Consider the following 21,484-nt stretch of genomic DNA (forward strand, 5'->3'; position numbering starts at 1 on the left):
AATTCTATTATCTTTTTTATATAATTCTTTTATACTCCAACTAGTCAACTACCCACTTACATATTATTTTATTAAAGTTAATTTAATTGTCTATCACTATGTGTTGGTTAAAATTTAACTCTTGATCAAATATGGAGATAATATATTTAATTGAAAATGAAATAAACAGCAAATAGCTTAGCAGGCCCTTTCTCCTCTGCAAGGCACTTTATTTTTGAATAATAAGTTTACTTTTTAGAAAGAAAAGAATAATAAATTTAACAGTAGGTTTTGTGTGTGGCTGGCCACACGATGTGGCCAACTAACATACAAGTAACCCTTAATTAAGTAACTTCTATTGATTACCTAGTAACTAGTAACCCTTGACCAAGTAACCCCTCCGACCTACCTAGTAATCTCGAACCTAGTAACCCCTCTGACTTACCTAGTAACCCTTCCGACCTACCTAGTAATCTCGAACCTAGTAACCCCTCTGACTTACCTAGTAACCCCTCCGACCTACCTAGTAATCTCGAACCTAGTAACCCCTCTGACTTACCTAGTAACCCTTCCGACCTACCTAGTAATCCCTGACCAAGTAACCCCTCCGATCTAGTAACCTCTCGGACCTGGTAACCCCTTCGACGTACCTACCTAGTAACCCTGGACCAAGTAACCCCTCCGACCTACCTAGTAACCCCTGACCAAGTAACCCCTCTGACCTACCTAGTAACCCCTTCGACCCACCTAATAACCCCTGACCAAGTAACCCCTCCGACCTACCTAGTAACCCCTAACCAAGTAACCCCTCCGACCTACCTAGTAACCCCTAACCAAGTAACCCCTCCGACCTACCTAGTAACCCATGACCAAGTAACCCCTCAAACCTAGTAACCCCTCCGATCTAGTAACCCCTGACCTAACCACCAGTTCCACCACTAAAGCAGCACCAAATCACCAATTCCAACCACCACAACAATCAACCATCTCCCTTCTCACGCACTTCCAAAATCTATGAATTTGAATGGGTGCAAAATGACCCCAAAATAAGTTGAAAAAGATAAAAACAAAATAAAAAGTCATGCCATATATATTTCCTTGATTGCTGTCAGGTAGCTGGGAAATTGTGTTGAAAAAAAAGTAGCTAGAAATGACGACATTGACGGAATGACGGTTGACGAGGGAGTACGAGTAGTCCAAGTAGTCCAGTGAATCTCCGCCCCCATTCCTTCACTCTTGACTTCTTCTTCCTCCTCCCAACTCCATTGTTAAACCACAACTCCTCCTGCTCTTTTCCCCTGCGCAACCAAACAACCAGCAACAACAATTTCGACTTCTAATACACTGGCAATCAGTGTTTCAGCGACCAATAATAATGATTTCGGCCATTAATTGCAACAATTTGATAAGGAGCATCTTCGATTTTCGCCTAATTGAAAACCCATATTTGTGGTGTAGAAGAAAAGAGGAGAGAGAAAATCCAATTGCTATCTTGAGAAGAAGGAAAGTGGTGTACTGTAGGTTTTTTTTTTTAAAAAAATAAAAATTAAATTTGTGGCTGACCACATGGTGTGGCCAGCCATATGAAAGTTTGTGTAAATTTATATAAAAAATAATGAGTTTAGATTAGTTCAGTTGAAATAGTAAATTAACTGGATATTAATAACAGCAATTTGAAAAAAAAAACGGGGAGAGAATTTTTTACCACATGATGATGACACATGTTATTTTTAATTCATCTTCAGTACTTTCCTTGTTCTTAAAATATGGTTACAATCGGGATGCAGATCAACTCATTTTACAGCGCCAGGATAGGGCGTACATGACCCCAGACTGGTTTCATGAATATCCGGATAGCCGATTACTCAACCAACCTATTCTCATTTCTGATCATGCAACTATTTTCTTTGACGACTCCCCGATGCAAAGACAGTCCAATCGTCCATATCAAATGGATAACTGGTGTCTGAACTATCAAGATATACATGGTTTCGTTCTCTCTACATGGGAAAGACATTTTGCAGGCTCTCCCATGTTCGTTCTCTCCAAGAATCTGGAACATGTAAAATCACTAGTCAGGAATTGGTGTCTCGACAACAAAAAGTTTTGGGGTGTCGATTGGAAACCTTTTTCAAAGGATCTCTCCAATGAGGGAGAGTTAGTTCGCACGGTTCAGGATGCCTCTCTCTACATGACAAATGTGGTTACCTCAAAGGACAATATCTTACTTCAACTCCAATTTTGGAGACAACGTTGTAAGAAAAACTGGATCCTGAAAGGAGATTTCCCGTCTAAACTTCTTTTCTCAAAGGTCAAATGTCGTCAGAAAAAAAAATGAAATTTTCTCTTTACTAGATGACACCGGGGTTCTCCAACATGACCAGACAAATGTTCAGCACGTTGTAGTGCAATCTCTTAAGAAGACTTTCAAGACTGACAATATGCATCCTTATGATCCGGAAATTGATACCATCCTACGGGAGTTAGATCTTCCTCGTTTCAATTCTTCTCAAATAGCTAATTTGGAGCGCCCCTTCACAGCTTCTGAGATTCGATGTGCCATGTTCTCGTTAGGAAACTATAAATCTCCGGGGCCAGATGGAATTACTGTCGAATTTTTCAAAACTCATTGGGCTGTTGTGGGAGAATCGGTGGTTTCAGGTATTCAAAGTTTCTTTCAGAGAGGGTTCCTCCTCAAAGAATGGAATCAGTCACTCCTTGTCATGATTCCTAAGATCGGTAACCCAACAGAAATGGCACATCTACGTCCTATTAGTCTGTGTAACACAGTGTAGAAGTGTGCTTCTAAGTGCTTGGTGGCTAGATTGCGCCAATATCTTCCTCTTTTAATCTCAGATTCTCAACATGCCTTTGTTCAAGGCCGCGTTATGACGGATAATATTTTACTGAGTCATGAGTTAATGGAGAAAATCAACTGTTCCAAAACAGGCACTAACTGGCTTGCTTCGATCAAAATTGATATGAGCAAAGCTTATGATAGATTACACTGGAGTTTTCTTTTGCTGGTCTTACAAGCCTTTAGGTTCCTGCCCCGTTGGTTACAGATGATCCAGCAATTCCTGGATACGGTTAATTACAAATCTTTAATCAACGGTACCACCTCGGAAAGCTTTAAACCACAGTGTGGTCTTCGTCAAGGGGATCCTATCTCTCCATATCTTTTCCTGTTCTGCATGGACATTCTCTCTCGTATGTTGCACCTGGGTCAGGATTTAAAGCAATTTCAGGGAATTAAGTTGTCCAGAACGTGCCCTTCTATCTCGCATTTATTCTTTGCGGATGATGCTCTTATTTTCTTTCAGGCAACGCCAACTTCTTGTTCTAATATCATGCAGATCATTCAACGGTTTACGAAGATTTCTGGGGAGGAGCTTAATTTTGCGAAATCCTTGATTAAGTTTAGCCCCAATATTTGGCCCTCTTCTCAGGCTAAGTTTAAAGCTATATTTTAGATGAAGCATGTCCAGGTGTTTGACCATCATCTGGGGGCACCAATCCATTTCGTGGGAAAAAATAAGGACCACTTCCAATTCATCATAGACAAAATAATTGGTCGAATTAATTTCTTAAGTGCAGTGCGGCTTTCCCAATCACAGAAATTGATTTTCATTAACTCTATTTTGGTGGCCATTGCGTCTCATGTTCTCGCTTGCTATGAGTTACCGGTCTCTGTTACTGGGAAAATTGATTCTCTACTTCTGCGCTTCTTCTGGGCGCATTCAGATAATAAGGGTATGCATTGGGTCAAAAGGGATACCATGCACCTGCCTCGTGGCCTCGGAGGTTTGGGTATTCGCTGCTTATCTTCCTTAAACAAGGCTTTACTTATGAAACAGGTAAGACAATTAAGGTAAGTTATTTATAATTTTTTTAATTTTTGTAGAATGTATTATGAAACATGTTCTCAACTTGGCGATTTCTATTTATATATAAATGTTAAGAAAATTCGTAAATAATAATCCCAACTTTGCTCCATTTTCTTTTAATAATCCCAATTTTAGGGGTTGTTTTCTTTCTTCAATCCCAAATCGGTCAACAAAAGTCAATGACCTATTATATCAAGTAACTTGACACGTGTCAAGTCCTGATTGATCTAAAAAAATAATCCCAGCACTCCTTCCTTTCCCCCATCGACTCACCTTAACACCACCATTGCCTAGTCCTCCGGTGGTCGCTGCATGCCTTGCTGGCGTCGCCGATTTCCCCCCTCTTTAACTCCTTCCTATTCCCCACGCAACACCAAGCGAACTAACCCCTCTTCCACTCCCAAAAACTCCAATCCGCCCCTCCTCCACCACGCGCGAAACTTTAGTGGCTAGAGTTTTTGATGGTGGACGAAACTTAATTCCTCTCAAGGTTCTAGTGGCGTCGAGGTTCTGGTTGGGCGTGAAGTTTGGTTGGGTTTTTTTTATTTTTATTTTTATATTTTTGTTCTTCTTTTTTTTTTAATTTCTTTTTTGTTTTTGAATTCTTTTTTATCCAGTAAAATTGCGTCATGTGGCAATTAGAAAAAAACTAAATAAAAAAAAAAACAATTCAACATGTAACCGGTCAATGGATTGAAGAAAAAAAAAACAAACCCTAAAAGTTGGGATTATTCTAGAATAATTCAAAATTGGAATTATTTGAAGAAAATGGAGCAAAATTGGGATTATTATTTACAAATTTTCCTTAATGTTTTGTTTTGACGGGAATTTTATATATAAATGCATGCAATAGTTACAAGTTATGTAGTATGTTCGTAAATTTCAAAATGCATGTGAATCATATGTCACATATCTCAGTATGTGAATTGATTAAGTTTATTATTATTTTTTTCTTTTGCAATATTTTTTTTGGAATGGTTTTGAATTTTTTTAAAATAAGAAAGAAATTGATTAGTTACAAGTTACATGTTTCAAAAAAAAAAAAAAAAAATTTACAAGTTACAACTTATGTTGTTACATTAATTAATTTAATTAAATAGTTAGAAAAGAATGAGCAAGGAATTAAGTTCACAAATGTGTAACTTGTATAAAGGGCTAGTCTAATATATATAGTGTAAACACAAGTGTTATTTTGCCTACTTTTAACCACAACCCGACCTCCATCAATAAGGAATTTTTGTCCAATAAACGGAGGAAGTATATATCTTTTGTTCCACGGAAAAAAATATTTACTTTGTTTCCTTATACACAAATTCTTATATGTGGCTAGCCACATGGCGTGACCACTTCACATATAAGACAATTAATTAAAAATAAGGGGGTCAAATACCCTATGATGACGAGAAAATGGGGTTATCTTGACGTATGTGGGTAACTTAAATGAGAAAAAATTGTTACTCTCTTACATAATGGAATTATTGTGTGATTTTTTTAAAGAAAAAAAAATAAGAGCTACTCAAATGATCGAATAAATGGGGTTACTTATTTCTAAACCAGTTGATATTACTAATATTAATGAATTGAAGTTACTTTATTGGACAAAACAAGGTTACTCTTATGAGAAAATTGGGTTACTAAAACAGATTATTCTTATAAAACTATGTGGCCACACCGTGTGGCTAGCCACATACAAAACTTACTCTTATTTATCTATGCAACACACATTTTTTCACGGTATTTAAGAAAAGTGAAGATCAAGTGATTTAAATATTTAATACAATTAAAATGAGGGTGAGAGATGATTAGGAGTATAGTTTAGTGGGCCATGTGATTAAAATAAAGGAAATAGTACAACTCTAACAAAACAACTTTTGAATTTTATTATGTGGCAAGTATTGTGACATTTACATTTTAAAAAATTGTTACAAGTATTAAAAAAAAATGGGGGAAGTTTATACTTAAAGCTAATTAAGCAATTCAATAACTATTGCAAAAAGTAATAAGAGAAATATATTTTAACAAGTCTCTTTATCTTTTCATAACATTCCTTATGAAGCATATGTATGCACTCCATAGAAGAACCCTCTTAGGCCTTTTTTTTCATTTTAAAAAAATATTCAATAAAATTAAGGAAAATTTGTCAGAAAAAATCTTTTAAAAGTACTATTTGACGAAAAAAAAACCTTTTCAAAGTTTTTTCGTTTTAAAAAAACCAGGCACCGGTTTGAACCGGTGCCAATGTGAGGGGTGCCAAAAAGGGGGCCAAAAAGGCACCGGTGCCAAAAATAGAAATTGGCACCGGTTAACCGGTGCCAAAAACACCCCAAAAATCAATTTTTTTTTTTTTGTTGGTGTCATTTTTCACTTAACATCAAATTGACTAAAATAAATAAGAACAACAACATATTAATCGAATATCATTGAATATAACCGAAATTTACAGTATATAGTCAAGAAAAAAATTAAAATATACGAATTATAAAATTAAACAATTTACAACATATAAATAAATAAAAAAAATACAATATAAATCAAAAAAAAATTACAACATCACAATAAAAAAAAAACCCAAACATCTAAATCAATATTCTTGATTCTTGATTCTTCGATTATGTGCAATATTTTGGGCTTGCAAAGCAAATAAAAAGTGGTGGTCGTCGGCGGGGATAAAGGGGAAAAACAGGGTTGGACGGTGGTGGAGGTAGGTCGCCAGAGGTGGGGGAATTGGATGGCGGGTCCGGGGAGGGGGTTGCTACCAAGGGAGGAGGAAAGGGAGGAGGAAGGGGATGAGGTGGTTGGGGATGGTGGTTTGTTTTATATATAAATTAAATATAATTATTTATTAAGTTAGTGGATTAGAGTTTAATTAGAAGAAATAAGAGGAAATTAGAGATTAGCTAAGTAAATTAGAGGGTAATTAAGTAAATAGGTTTTCTCTCACAAAATAAAAATAAACGTGGTGGTTTTTTTTTAACCAAAAGGCTTTTAAAAGGTTTTTTCGCAAAATGGTGCTTTTTAAGGTTTTTTCTGACAAATTTGCCTAAAATTAATTTTATTTCAGTAAATATAAGCCAAGTTCAGTAAAAAAATAGTTGTAGTTCAATAAAAATATGTTCAGTTCCGTAAAAATAAATAAATTTTAAAAAGAAACATAATAGAAAATCTGTAAAAAAAAAAAATAGTTTGGTGAAAATAATTTCATTTCAATAATAATAATTTAACTTTAGCAAAAAAAAATTTATTTCAGTAAAAATCTATATGATAATTATAGAGTCAGTTAATGAGGTTTCTCCAAAACCTCAATCCAAACTCTCATGAGTTTAGGTTTTTTTTATTTTATTTTTAATATCCTCCCATGAAGTAATTTCCATCATATATATATATTTTTTAATAAATTCCATCTTTCGTATTATTTTTTCTTTCTAAATATATAAATGTATATTGCGCGACAGCATGAATACACTCTAGTAATACCAATTCAACAAAAATAAGGTAAAGTGAACATGATATTCTCCTTTTAATTCCAAAATAACTACCACGTGCACACACACACCTCCTCTAGATGTTTATTCTCTTGCAATGTTATGGATATACACTATAAAAATTTATAAAACTAATATAATAGCGTTAAAATAAACGGATTGGGTAGTAGTTTGCAAATTTTAAATTTTAAGGTAGTTGTTCATAAAAGTGGAAACATAAAAGATAGTTAATTAGACTTTTTGTCAAAAACTACCTAATAAAACAAAAATTTTGTGAAAAGGTAATATGTGGTAAAAAAAAACTACCTAGTAAAAAAAATGTTGTAATGCAGTAAAAAAAAACTACTTAAGAAAAGGTAATATGTGGTAAAAGGCTAACCTATACTGAATTTCCAACGTTGACAAATTTCAAAACATTCTTGAAACCACTGCTTAATTATATTCCCAAAACTAACACAAATTGCTTGAAAATTGCCTCCACCATACCTAAACCACCTTTCAACCCCAAAACCATCACCTCTAATTAACCCCAAAAACCACCATCCCAAAGCACTAATCTACCATCATTAATGCGGAATATCCTCCAACCATCCCGAAAATAACCTTACCATCTTGAAAACCAACCCTCACGGTGGTTTCGGGGGTGTTTTAAGTTGGATCAATGTCGTAAAATTAAGTCTACAGTGGGATGGAATTCGGTCAAAGGTAGTATTTTATAACATTTTGCCTTTTATTAGGTAGTTTCTTACAACATGTTTTTATTAGGTAGTTTCTCACAAATTTTAGATTTTATTCGTTAGTTTCTCACAAAAAGTCCTAGTTAATATATATAAAAAAAATAATAAAAAATAGTGTTATTATATACTTAACAAGTTAAACCTAACAAACTATAGATATTTTGATTTGATTGCAGAATGAGTACGGAGACATATATGACTGTGTAGATTTTTATAAGCAACCTGCTTTCTATCATCCACTATTGGCAAACCACACATTTCATCCCGAGGTTCAAGTGAATACATTGTTATTGAAATTATAAATAATATCGAAGTAGTATTTTTTACATCTGTCTTATTTATGTTTACACTAATAACAGATGAAACCATCTAGTTTTGCTTTTATAAAAACGTCAACAACTCCCCAAGAAAGAAAGGTACTTACCAATATGAAGCCAAGAGGTGAGGGTTGCCCAACAGGAACAGTTCCTATCAAAAGAGTGAGCAAAGATGATTTTATCAAAATGAAACGATTTACCGAAGATTATGCGTCAAGAATCAAAAGTAATAGTTTTGAAAGTCATGTAAGTGTTTTTAATCTAGTAAAATTTGCAAACGAAATGCCAGCTTTAAGAGGTATAATTGTTACTCCCTCTGTTTCATAATGTTAGTCTCATATGGAATCAATCACATAAAATAAGTAAAGAAATATATTTGGAATCTAACATTAAAGTACAACATAATTCATAATTAATTTACCTTATTTAATTTTTTTTATTTTTTATTAGGAAAGCATAAGTCATAATTGCATAATTTAAGGTAAAAATTTCCTTACATGGAGTCATGTTATCAATCCACGACCAATTAATTCCAAAAAAAATCAAGTTATAATTGAAATATATTCAATATGGGTAGATCTTTTTGAAACACCCAAAATAGTATATGGGACTAACATTATGAAACGGGCGGAGTACAGGTTTTTATTTTCTTATTTGGACAACTATTATTGGTCATTTAATTCTCATATGAGGAACAAAAACTAATCTCGGGTTAGTTAGGTATACTGTGAACTTAGGTGTGTATAAAAAATTTGACGACCTTAATGAATGTAAGCTTGTTACATAACTATTTATCGTTTACTTGATCAGTTTGCAGTTGTTCAAACATCTCCTAATCCAAGTGAAAAGGTTTATAATGGTGCGAAAGGTGTGTTCAGTTATCATGACCCTAAAGTGAGCGATTCCCAGTATACTTCAGGTGAAGTGACAATTATGAATGGAGATGACACCATTAAAGTGGGATGGACAGTAAGTCATCATAAACCATAGTTTCATTCATACTTTGTTTATTATATACACATAGTATATATCACTTGTTTTTATAATATAAGTTTCAAAGGTTATAATTTGTCTTTTTTGATTTCAAAGGTTATAATTTTTCAATTTTGACCATATCTTTATATCTTTGTCACAAGAAAAGGTATAGTATGGAGTATCATTTTTTTTTTTGAAAATTTTCTTTTGTAGTTTATTAAATAATTGTGTTGAACTTGCTACCTTGTGATTGATAAACACTTTTTTCGTCTATTAATATAGATTAATCCAGCAATAAACAAGGACAACCGCACTGGAGCTTTTCAGTATTTCAATGTAAGTATACGATAATTAAGTTTTTCTATCTTAGTTCATATACTTATGATGTGTGCTAATTATACTTACTATAAAAGAGACCAACTCTATCAAAAGCTTATATGTACTAATGGTCAAAGACTAGAATTACATTTTACATTCTATTATACTTTTTCACATGAGAGTCATTTGGTCTTGAAATATGGATGTAACTCATCAGTCTCTTCATATACAATTTTAAATATTTCAATTGGAAAGAATAACATTGAGAATTAAACCGTGATGCAACCTTGGAATATAATGTTTGTTCTTGATACCTTGTTTGATGACCAAAACATTTTTGTTGAACTTAAAGATATAACAACAAAGTGATCATTTCATAAACTTGAATAAGAAGCATAGAGCAACATGTTTTACACTAGTACCTCACTAACATGCAAAAATTGTCATTACAATAGAATGAATAATGCATTGTACATTTTTGTACATGTAAACTCAAAATATCATGCATGATACTTTGTACTGTATAATTTAATTGTTTTTTTTTTTCTTTTTAAAATTTTACAGGCTGGTCAATCACATTGTTTCAATATGTTATGTCCTGGATTTGTTAACGTTAATAAAGATCAACCTATTGACTTCATACTTGAACCAATGTCAAGAACTGGAAAAAAATATATTCTCAAAACTTCAATATTTTTAAGGTAAATGGTACTGAACTTTGTTTTTTTAATTTAGTGGAGTATTACTTATTTTATTTATTTTTTATTAATAGTTGTTGCTTTATAAATACTCCTTGTTCTTTTTATATTCTACTAGTTAGTGTAAATATGAAATTGAGAAAATTATTGAGTATTGTGAGGGCGGGGGTAATAAAGTAGGATAAAGTCATAAAGTATGAGAAAGATGTAAAAAGACGGATATATGTAAGAAAAAAGCCAGGTAAAGAGATAGGGTATTTAAAAATATGTAATTGCTATGAGGTTTAAGGGATAAGACAGTATGAGAGGCCATCCATAAAGAGGATGAATGTGATAAATCAAATTAAAGTGAGTCAGAACAAAAAAAACTTAAAAAAAAGGACTAAAATAGAAAATGAGTAGAGCAAAAAAAAAAAATAGAGTGGCTTGGATTGTTGGATGAAATAGTTAATTGTTGACGAAGATTGTCCTATCTAGGGGTGTACAAAAACTGGACCGGACCTGAAACCGGACCTGAACCGACCTGATCCGGACCGGACCTGACCCGGACCTGTTGATTCAGGTCCGGTCCCGGTCCTTAAAAATCAAGGTTCCCGGTTCCGGTCCGGACCCGGTCTAAACCCGGGGTTTTCAGGTCCGGACCTGAAACCCGGAAAAATTGTATTTTTTTAAAAAAAAAAAAAAAAAAAAAAAAAAATAAAATAACGCTGCTGCTTGACAGCTTGAGTGACGCTTGAATTCTCTTTCATTTCATTCTAACCCTAACAAACAGGCTGTCTCCCCCTCTCCCTCACGCAGTCACGCAAGTCTCAGCCCAACGCGGCAACGCCCACCGCCGACACCTCCTGCCTTCCTCACTCTCTCAGGCGAAGCCCAGGCGCCCACCGACCACCGCATGAGACAGCTACTGCGCGATTTTCCATTTCTCCGGTAAGTTATTTTTTTTTTTTAATGTAAATCTAAATTATCTAATTATGTTTGGGTATTTTGTATTCGAAATAATGAATTAAGTGTTAGAATTTATATGTTTATTCATGTTTCAATTGCTTATAATGATTATTTGATGTTTGCATGTTGAATTTCTTTTTTTTACTTCAATGTTTTCGAATTTATGTTTTTTCTTTTTTGGTTTATTTTCGAATTTCTTTTGAATTTATGTTTTTTTTTTTTGGTTTTTTTTAGTTTAAAGTTTAGGGTTTTAGGGTTTAATGTTTAGAATTGATAACAAGTATGGTTTATCTTCGAATTTATTTATTTTTATGTTTTGGTAATGGGATTGTAGCAGAGGACAATTAGTTTTTCATCATGATTGCATTGTTTATTTTTGTCAAGTACCTGAATTTCTTAGACTCCTTTTGGTTGGACTTTGAAATTAGAGAAAATGCAATTATTTTGATTTCAAAATTAGAAATTGAGAGAAAGGTAGAAATTAGCTTGGTTGATATATGATAAGTTGGAATGTGCCTCTGAAATTGAGTGTCTTTGGTTATAACTTTAGTCTTTGGGTTCGTATTTGTACCCCCTGTTCCGATTTCTATCCTATATTACTCGATTCCTTTTATCTTTTTTGTTTATTTACTTTACGCTTCAGACTACGATGTTGAATGAGGAGTTCTATGCTGAATTGGATGGCATACTCAAACGTGATGACAAAGATAGTTTTGTGGAGCTCCTTGATATTAACATAGCAGCCTTAAATGAGGAAAATAGGGGGGCTGCTACTGCCTTTACTATACACTCAAGGGCTGCTATTCCTCTAGGAGATCCTTATGCCCCCTTTACTGCAATTCGAACACAATCTCAAGTAGGGGGTGGATTCAGAATGTCTGTTGCGCTCGAGGACAACCTTTTCTCAGACTCTTCAAGTTCTAGTGCCTCCCTGCATCGTGCAAGTAGCTCTACTGCCGACTCCTCAAATACAGAAAATCAGTAGCTCGTGTCTCCAACTGTCCAGCTACCTATTGTGGGGTGGATTCCATGGTTGGAGTGTCAGGGAAGGCGGCTAGGGGTGGGGCTGCCAATGAAGCTGGTTGTGTACTTGTGTTGTGTTGTGTGGGCAGTGGTGGATCTGGGTATTGACATAAATTTCAGAAAGTTGGTTGTGTTGTGTTGTGTTGTGTTGTGTGGGCAATGCCTCTCTCATTTTTTTCTTAACATAAATTTCAGAAAGTTGAAAGTATTTCTAATGTGTATTGATATTTCTAATGTGTATATATGGACACTTTTTAAGCTAACTTATACTTTAAAATTTGTGTTTATTCCTGCTAGGCTGCTAAAAGTATGGACTCAGATTATTAAGATTAAATAAGTTGGCTAACCTGTGTGTAGTTCAGGGGTTCTTATTTTTGTTTTTATTCTTGCAGGGAGTGAAGGAATTCAAGGAACCACGGATTCTTATTCTTGCAATGTAAGTTGCTCTTAAATTTTTTTTATAAAATGGTATGTGTATATAATTGTTACTTTAAAATTACTTATATTGTATATAATTATATTGTAGATGGAGAGCTCTCAATCCAAACGGTCTGCTTCTTTTTCTGAACAAACGTCACAACCACTTTCTGAAAAGGATATGGAAGAATTGCAATCTACTTTGCCTCCTGATAAGAAGCTAAAAGCGGGGCAGGAATATATATGGAACAGAAAAAGTAAGAGGAAAGCTGAGTATTGGAAATATTACTTAGAGTACGTCGAGAATGGAAAACTACGAGCTGAATGTAAGTTCTGTCCTAAAACTTTTGCTGCTGATGGTAATCTTAATGGTTCAAAAAATGTTAAAAACCATGCAGAATCATGTCTCGGTAATCCTATTAATATAGAAAAAGAAAAGGGCAAAGAAAAGCAAACTAAATTGTATTTTGATCAAGAACATGAGAGTAGTGAATTAAAGTGTGGGAGTAGGATTATTAACTTGAATGATGTTAGAGAGGCATTGATTCACATGATTATTGTTGATGAGTTACCATTTAAGCATGTGGAAAAACCCGGTTTTAGGCACTTTGTGCAAGTTGCATGTCCACAATTTCACATTCCATCTCGTGTTACCATTGCTCGTGATTGTTTAAAGTTGTATTATAGTGAAAAAGAGAAATTGAGAGAAATGTTTAAGACATGTCAAAGAATTTCTGTGACCACTGATACTTGGACTTCAATACAAAGAATTAATTATATGTGTCTTACAGCTCATTTCATTGATAATGACTGGAAATTGAATAAAAAGATCATAAATTTTTGTCCAATTTCTAGTCATAAAGGAGAGGCTATTGGAAAAGCAGTTGAGGCATGTTTAGAGTATTGGGGTATTGATGATAAACTTTTTACTGTCACTGTTGATAATGCTTCTTCAAATGATGTTGCTTGTGCACACTTGAGTAGAATGGTTAGAAGAACAGGATGTATAAATGATGGAAAAAATCTTCATGTTAGATGCATTGCTCATATCATTAATTTAATTGTGTGGGATGGTATTAGAGAACATGGTGTGTGCATTGATAGAGTTAGAAATGTTGTGAAATATGTTAAGAATTCCCCTGCAAGAATACTTAGATTCAAAGATCTTGTGCAAAAAGCAAACATAGATTCAAAATCTTCTTTATCCTTTGATGTCCCCACTCGTTGGAACTCCACATACATAATGTTGGAAACGGCTTTGAAGTTTCGACGTGTTTTTAGTGGGTTATCTCTTCCTGATGGAGAGGATTTGAATGACAATGAAAGGCCTCCCGAACCCGAAGATTGGGAAAAAGTGGAGAGGTTGGTTTTGTTTCTAGGGGGGTTTTATCTGTTAACTAAACGAATTTCTGGTTCCCATTATGTGACAGCTAATAAAGGTTTAGGAGAAATTGCTTCTATGTATGATATGTTGAATAATTGGGAACAAAGTGAGGACTTGAATTTTCAAGCCATGGCCATTGCAATGAAAAAAAAGTTTGATAAGTATTGGGGGGATGTGGATAAGATGAATAAGTTCATTTATGTTGCTCTTCTTCTCGACCCTCACTCTAAGATGGTCATTCTTGAATTGACACTAACGGATATGCATGGACCGGAAAAGGGTACAAAACTTGCTAATGATGTGAAGGAGTTCGCTTACTCTTTATTTGAGGAATATAGAAAAATGTATGCTACTTCTAATATTCCAGATTGTGGAGATAATATGTCAATGGATATTGATAATAGTAAAGGAGTGGGTTCCGATTATGTGAGGAAACTAAAAGAAAGAGCAAAACGATTGAAGGGGACAAGTGGGTATGCGATAAGTGAGTTGGATAGGTACTTAAATGATCAATTAGGGCCGGAGGAGGAAGAACAAGATGCATTGACATGGTGGGGTAAGAATGGTCAGCGTTATGTGATTCTTAATCGCATGGCACGTGACATACTAGCCATCCCATTGTCGACCGTTGCATCGGAATCTGCTTTTAGTACGGGAGGTCGTACTCTAGATCCATTTCGGAGTTCTTTAACTCCTAAGGTAATGCATCGTTATCTTTTTATTTTATAAAATCAAGTTTGTTTATATCTTAATATGACTTTGTTTATACATATTTGTGTAATATTTTTGTATTGAAGATGGTTCAAGCGTTACTTTGCACACAAGATTGGCTTAGAGCTAAGGAAGTGCCAATTGTTGATGTGGAAGAAAATTTGAAAGAGTTAGAGGAAATAGAGAAAGGTAGTAATAATTTTATGTATTTGAAATTTTGTTACACCAAATTTATTATTTCATTGTTATCAATCATTAATATATTCTATATTGTATTTTATTTAGAGGTGCAACGTGGTGAATCTAACGATGTAGACGATGAAGTTGTTTTCGTGGACTCATTAGTGTGAATCACGCGATCAAAGGGAAAACAACTCGTTGGAGAATTTATGTATTCCTAGTACTTGAGAGTTGAGAGTTGAGACTTAAGAGAATTTATGTAATTTTATGAGTTTTCGTGGACTTATTTGTATTTTCGGTGGACTCATTTGTATTTTTGGTGTTTGAGAATCGGGACTTTATAGACTTTATGTAGTTTTGTAATTGATAATTTTGGTTTGTATGTAATTATTAAATTATGCAACAGGTCTAAAAATCACAAAACAGGTCCATATGCAGGTCCAACAGGTTTTGTATTAAAAAAAAAACGAAAAAGACACAAAACAGGTCCATTCAGGTCCAAACCCGGACCGGACATGTTAATTCAGGTCCGGTCCCCGGTCCTCATAATTACCCAATTCAGGTCCCCGGTCCAAACAGGTCCGGTCCAGGTCCGGTCCGGTTTTGGACCGGTGTACACCCCTAGTCCTATCTTGACAATTATATAAATTGAAAGAAAAATTGCGAGAAATTGTCTTTCAAATACAAGTTTTTGCGAAAAACCATTTTTTTTTTTTTTTTTGTGAAAGACTCGCAGTTTATTTTTATTTTTTTCTTCTTTTGTGAGACTTCCCCTCTTAATTTTCCACAAAAGCTTGTACTGTATTTAAAAAAAAGAAGTAAAACAGGTAGTCTTTAGATTTCGAACACTCGACCTCTTAAAAGAGAGGTTATTGTCTAATCATCTAGGCTAATAGCCAATTATGATTTAATGTTACACATACACTAAATAATAAAATATTATGAAAGTATTGAAACTACATACTACATATTATTAAATGCTCTTAATAATTAGCAGTTGCACACTTATAAAAGTAGTATGTATCATGGGGCAACGCCCCAGCTACTTTCTAGTTTTCCTTATTTAAAAGTAGTCTCTTTATATTTTGCATCAGTGGTCAATATAATGGCTAATACTAATATATACTTGGTATGTTTAATGTGTAATTACAAAGGATCCGAAGGATGGAAATTGGTGGCTTGTGATAGGGTTTGAAAACGAAATACAAGGGTTTTGGCCAGGAAAGATATTCAATGGATTGGCAAATTCAGCAACATTTGTTTCATTTGGCGGAGAAGCATATGGCCCTACCGATCAACCTTTACCACCTATGGGAACGGGTAACAGAGGTATCGCAGACCCACTATATTCGGCTTTTGTTCTTGAAATTGCAGTGTTGGATGAAAATTTTAAAGAAGATAATGATCCTAAAGAAACTGAAACATATATTGATGATCCGCATTATCTTGCCATCGATTATGGATGGTCTAATACATTTGGACGCTTGATGTTCTACGGTGGTACATTTCCACATATATGATGTATGTAGCAATGTAGTATTGCTACTTCTATTGATAAACATTAATAAAGTTTTACCTTTTCAAGAAGCTTCATTATTTTTCAAGTGCTTGCTAAAATCAGGGTGCTTTAAAAAGGCAAATTATAATATGCACCATGGTGCACCTTAAACTATGTGCTCCACCAATAGATTAACGCCACATATTAATTTGCTGGCTGCAGTTTTCATCTTTCAAATTCTCAGCTTTCTTCCTCTACTATTTCGCATGTCCTTCCCCTTTTCAATTTTTTCCTAATTTCTCAATTCCTTCTCTTCAATTCTCTTCTTTTTTAATTCTTTTCTTTTTAATCATCATACACAATTTATCTTTTCTTGATTTTCTCTCTCCTCAATTTTTCTCCATTGTTGATTCCTCTGTCTTTTATTGAATTTGTTCATCACTGCTATTCATCGCGATGGATTTAATTTATGTACTTGAGGTTCTCGACACTACAGGTTAGATTTCTTATTGTATTTGATAATTATCGATAATTAGGTATTTTTGTTGTTGATGTTAGTTATTTATTTTTCATTTTGATGTTGATTCTAATACTTTTTTTGAGTGATTGTTGATTTGAAGTGATTGTATAATTTTTAGGTTTAATTAGTTTTAATTTTATATAATTCAATTGATTAATTGATGAATTGATCAAACAATTGATTAATTTTAATTAAGCTGCTGAAATTTGCGATGAGATTTTGATTTCTCATTGTTTTTTATTAATTTGTGATGAATTTGATCATTTGTTGATTAAACTATTAAACAATTCCGTTAGAATTTGTTTAATATGATTTTGAACATTCGCTTCATATTATCACTTAATGCAGAATTTATGTGATTAATTAGTTGTTGTTTATTAATTATTTATTAATTTGAGATTTAATGTTAATTAAGCTGCTGAAAGTGTGTTGAATTTCAATTTTTATTTTAATTTCATTTATAATTTAATTGTTGAATTGATGCTTTAATATGTATTATATGAATATAATTTGTTTATATCATGTTTTTGAACATTTTGTTCATATAATTCGAGTGACGTGATTTACATAATTCTCTAAGCATATATAATATATGTTTTTTAAAAAATAATTCTAAACGTAATTATGAACATTTTCTTGTATTTGAACTTTGTTGTTTTATTTTTGAACTTCAGTAATGGTTATTATGAACTGTGTTTGTTTATTGCAGGTATAAGGTATGAAGTCATTTATAAGGATAGTCTGAAGATTGAGCAGCATTTTGAGCAATGTCTTTAGGTGCGGAAGTTTTTGAAGGGTACCGGTGTTTAGTGGTTTGTGGTTAAGGTTCATAAGTTTTTGTAGGTGGTTCAAAGGTTTTTGTAAGGTGTTCAGTGGTTTGTGGTTGGGGTCTAGAAGTTTTTGTAGGGGGTCAGAGGTTTCTGTAGGGTGTTCAATGGTTTGTGGTTAGGGTTCAGAATTTTTTGTTGGGGGTTCAGTGGTTTGTGGTTGAGGTTCAAAAGTTTTTGTAGGGTGTTCAGTGGTTTGGGGTTGGGTTCAAAACTTTTTGTAGGATTCAGAAGTTTTTGTAGGGTGTTCAGTGGTTTGTGGTTGGGGTTCAGAAGTTTTGGTAGGGGGTTCAAAGGTTTTTGTAGGGTGTTTAGTGGTTCGTGGTTGGGTTTCAGAGGTGTTTGTAGGGTGTTTAGTGGTTTGTGGCTGGGGTTCAAAAGTTTTTATAGGGGGTTCAGAGGTATTGGTAGGGTGTTCAGTTGTTTGTGGTTAAGGTTCAGAGGTTTTTTAAGGTGGTTATAATATTTTTGAAGGGTGTTCAATGGTTTGTAATTGTGGTTCAAAAGTTTTTTTTAGGGGGTTAAGAGGTTTTTGAGGTTGGTTCAGTGTTTCTGGTAGCTTATCATAAAATTCTAGGGCTTATCAGAAGTTTATGGGGGCTTTTGTGTTGCTTTTGGTATCTTATCAGAAGTTTCTAGGGGATGTTAAGAAATTTCTTGAAAGTGTTCAGTATTTGGTCTATAATTAAATATTAAACAACAAAAAAAGGAAATACATAATATGAACTAATTCATACCAATATACTTGATAAAATTTATACACAAATTATTAGTTCATACAACACGTATATATGAACTAAAAAGACAACGTATATGAACATCAAACATGAAATGTATGAACTCAAAAATAAAGGTAAGGGATATGGAACGATTAGTATCAAATTCGCTAATTTTATTGCACAATCACCAAAATTGGTCAAAAAGCTCAAAAAAAAAACCTCCAATTATTTATTTATTTATTTATTTATTAACAAAATATAAGAAACTTTATATTAAAGTGGATAGAGAAAGTTGAGTTTTCCCCATTGTTAAAAATTTTAGAGCTTCTAGTAATTTAGAGGGAAACAAAAAATAATCTACAAAAAAAAAAAAAAAAAAAAAGAGGAGAGAGAAAAATTGAAAAGGGTTGTTGAAAATTTAAATTTAGATTTTCAAAGAATTTAGAGGTAGAAAAAAGAGAATATCAAAATTCAATGGTCAAAACCAAAAAAAAAAATGACTGGGCCTTTAGACTGTTGGGCGCGAATTTGCTAGACTGGGCGGAGAATTGGGCCTGGTGCACCTATTTTTAGGTGCACCATGGTGCATGTAATATCAATTGCTTTAAAAATGTCTTGAACAAAAACGTAAATGGGCCTAATGGGATGCAATTATCGATTATAAAATGATTTAAAAATTATACTACGTAATTTGATTAATTAATTATCAGATTTGGGCTAAATCAATTCTTCCTTTAAATATAAGGACACGACACTTAAAATATTATGTTTAATACGATTATTAAATAACTTTTGAGGCGTTTGGGCTAATTAAGATACATATTTGTACTGTTAAACTTAATCTAGTTTATTCTTTTGGAATTGTATTGAAAATTAAGAAGCATCTCAAATTGAAAAAAACTGGTTGTTTCTCATACTTTAGAGGTTGATTAGGACATAGGTAAAAAGGTGGCTCCTTTAATTACTGGTATTAATTAAAAATCTTTTCTTAATTTTATTTAATAAATTTAATGGATTTTGTAATGTATAATATGTATCACATAATTTGTTGATTTTAAACTCATTAATGGACAAAATCGTTGGAAAATAAAATCACGGCCTTTCATCAGATTCTATACATTTGTCGCAATAATTTCATAAATCAAATTTGATGTATTACAACTTGACTATTACAACAAGAATTATGATCCAAAAATAAAAAATCTTATATACTCGAGTGTACAATAATATCCCTCAGAATAATCATATTTACAAATTGGACACCGGCAGTCACGTTTTGAGAACCAATCGTCAATGCATTGACAATGGAAGTTATGCCTACACGTCGGAAGAATTCGAAGCAATTCTCCGTCTTCAAACGGATAAATACATATCGCACAATCTTCGTTAGTAAACATTGTCTGCTTATCTACAGAGTATATATCTAATGAAAATCTCCTATATATTTTTTCGGGTAATTTACGTTGGACATAACGTCCCGCTATATAATAATAACGATAAATATAATAAACTATTACTATTACAACAATAACTATTGTTGCACAAATGACAAGAGCTTTATTGCTCAGAGGAAACAGGCTTTTGCTATGTGATCTTCCTCCATAGGCCATCGGCAAGGTTGCAAATCCCCTGGATTATGCACAAATTATAAGTGAACTAAGTTTCAATAAATTAAACTAAATTTATTCTAATGTATGTATAAAATTCGAAATACCAAAGAAGAAACAAATGAAAGATTCAATTTGTATAATTAATGTGCTTAGGACCTGTTCTCATTAACTGAATTCAGCTGAACTGAAGTGAACTGAACTGAAATGAAATGAATATATTATAAGAGAAGGAAATTAAGAGCTGAACTGAACTGAATTGAACTGAATTTCAACGTATGAGAACAGACCCTTACAATGTATCTGTATTGAACTTTCAATGTACTCCAACTTTTTAAGTATGTTTCTCACCTGATCTCAACCTTATACGAGTATATAATAATGAATTTAACCTAAACTGTATTTTTACCACAATAAATATAAAGTGATATAACGATTATGCCTCTACAAAACTAAACTAATTGATTTTCAGTAAAATATTTCTAATTTAAATTCCATAACATCAGAATTGTCTAATAATTCTACATGCATATACATTAATATATACATACTGATTATTTCAATTTGTACCTAGTACGAAGTATAACATAACATAAGATATTGTATATATGTCATCTAAAATGATTTTTATCCAACAAATGAAATTAAGCTCGCAACTCTGTATATTTTTTAACAGTGCAATATAAAGTCAAAATAAAATATGATTCCAATTCCCAACTTAATTATCAATTACATATACTCCGTACATAACAATACTCACTAGTACTCATACTTCTTATACTTCGTATATCATACCAAGAATAGCAAAATATACGCAAATATAAAATAGGAAATTTTTTAAATTACCACCCAAAAATGTAACCAATTTTGAACTAACCACCCATTAAATTTTTTATTTTAAATTACCACCTGTTAAATTAAATAAATAAATTACCACCTGTTAAATTAAATAAATGCTTAGATTACCACCCATTTTCAAAATCCGGTGGATTTTTCGTTTGTGGGCCCCACTTATCACTTATTTGGCCCTTTTTACTGATTTTTTTCCCCGATCTTTCTCTTTAAAAAAGCTCTCCTAACTTCAATTCACATTTTTTCTCTTTGAAATTTGGTTGAATTTGGTGATGGAAATGTGAATTAAAGTATATAGAGCGTTTTTAAAGAGAAAAATCAGGGAAAAAATAAATCAAAATGGTTTAAATAAGTCTTAGGTGGGGCCTACAGACGGAAAATCTAACGGATTTTTGAATGGGTGGT

Source organism: Chenopodium quinoa, unplaced genomic scaffold (assembly GCF_001683475.1).
Source record: "Chenopodium quinoa cultivar QQ74 unplaced genomic scaffold, ASM168347v1, whole genome shotgun sequence".
NCBI lineage: Eukaryota > Viridiplantae > Streptophyta > Magnoliopsida > Caryophyllales > Amaranthaceae > Chenopodium > Chenopodium quinoa.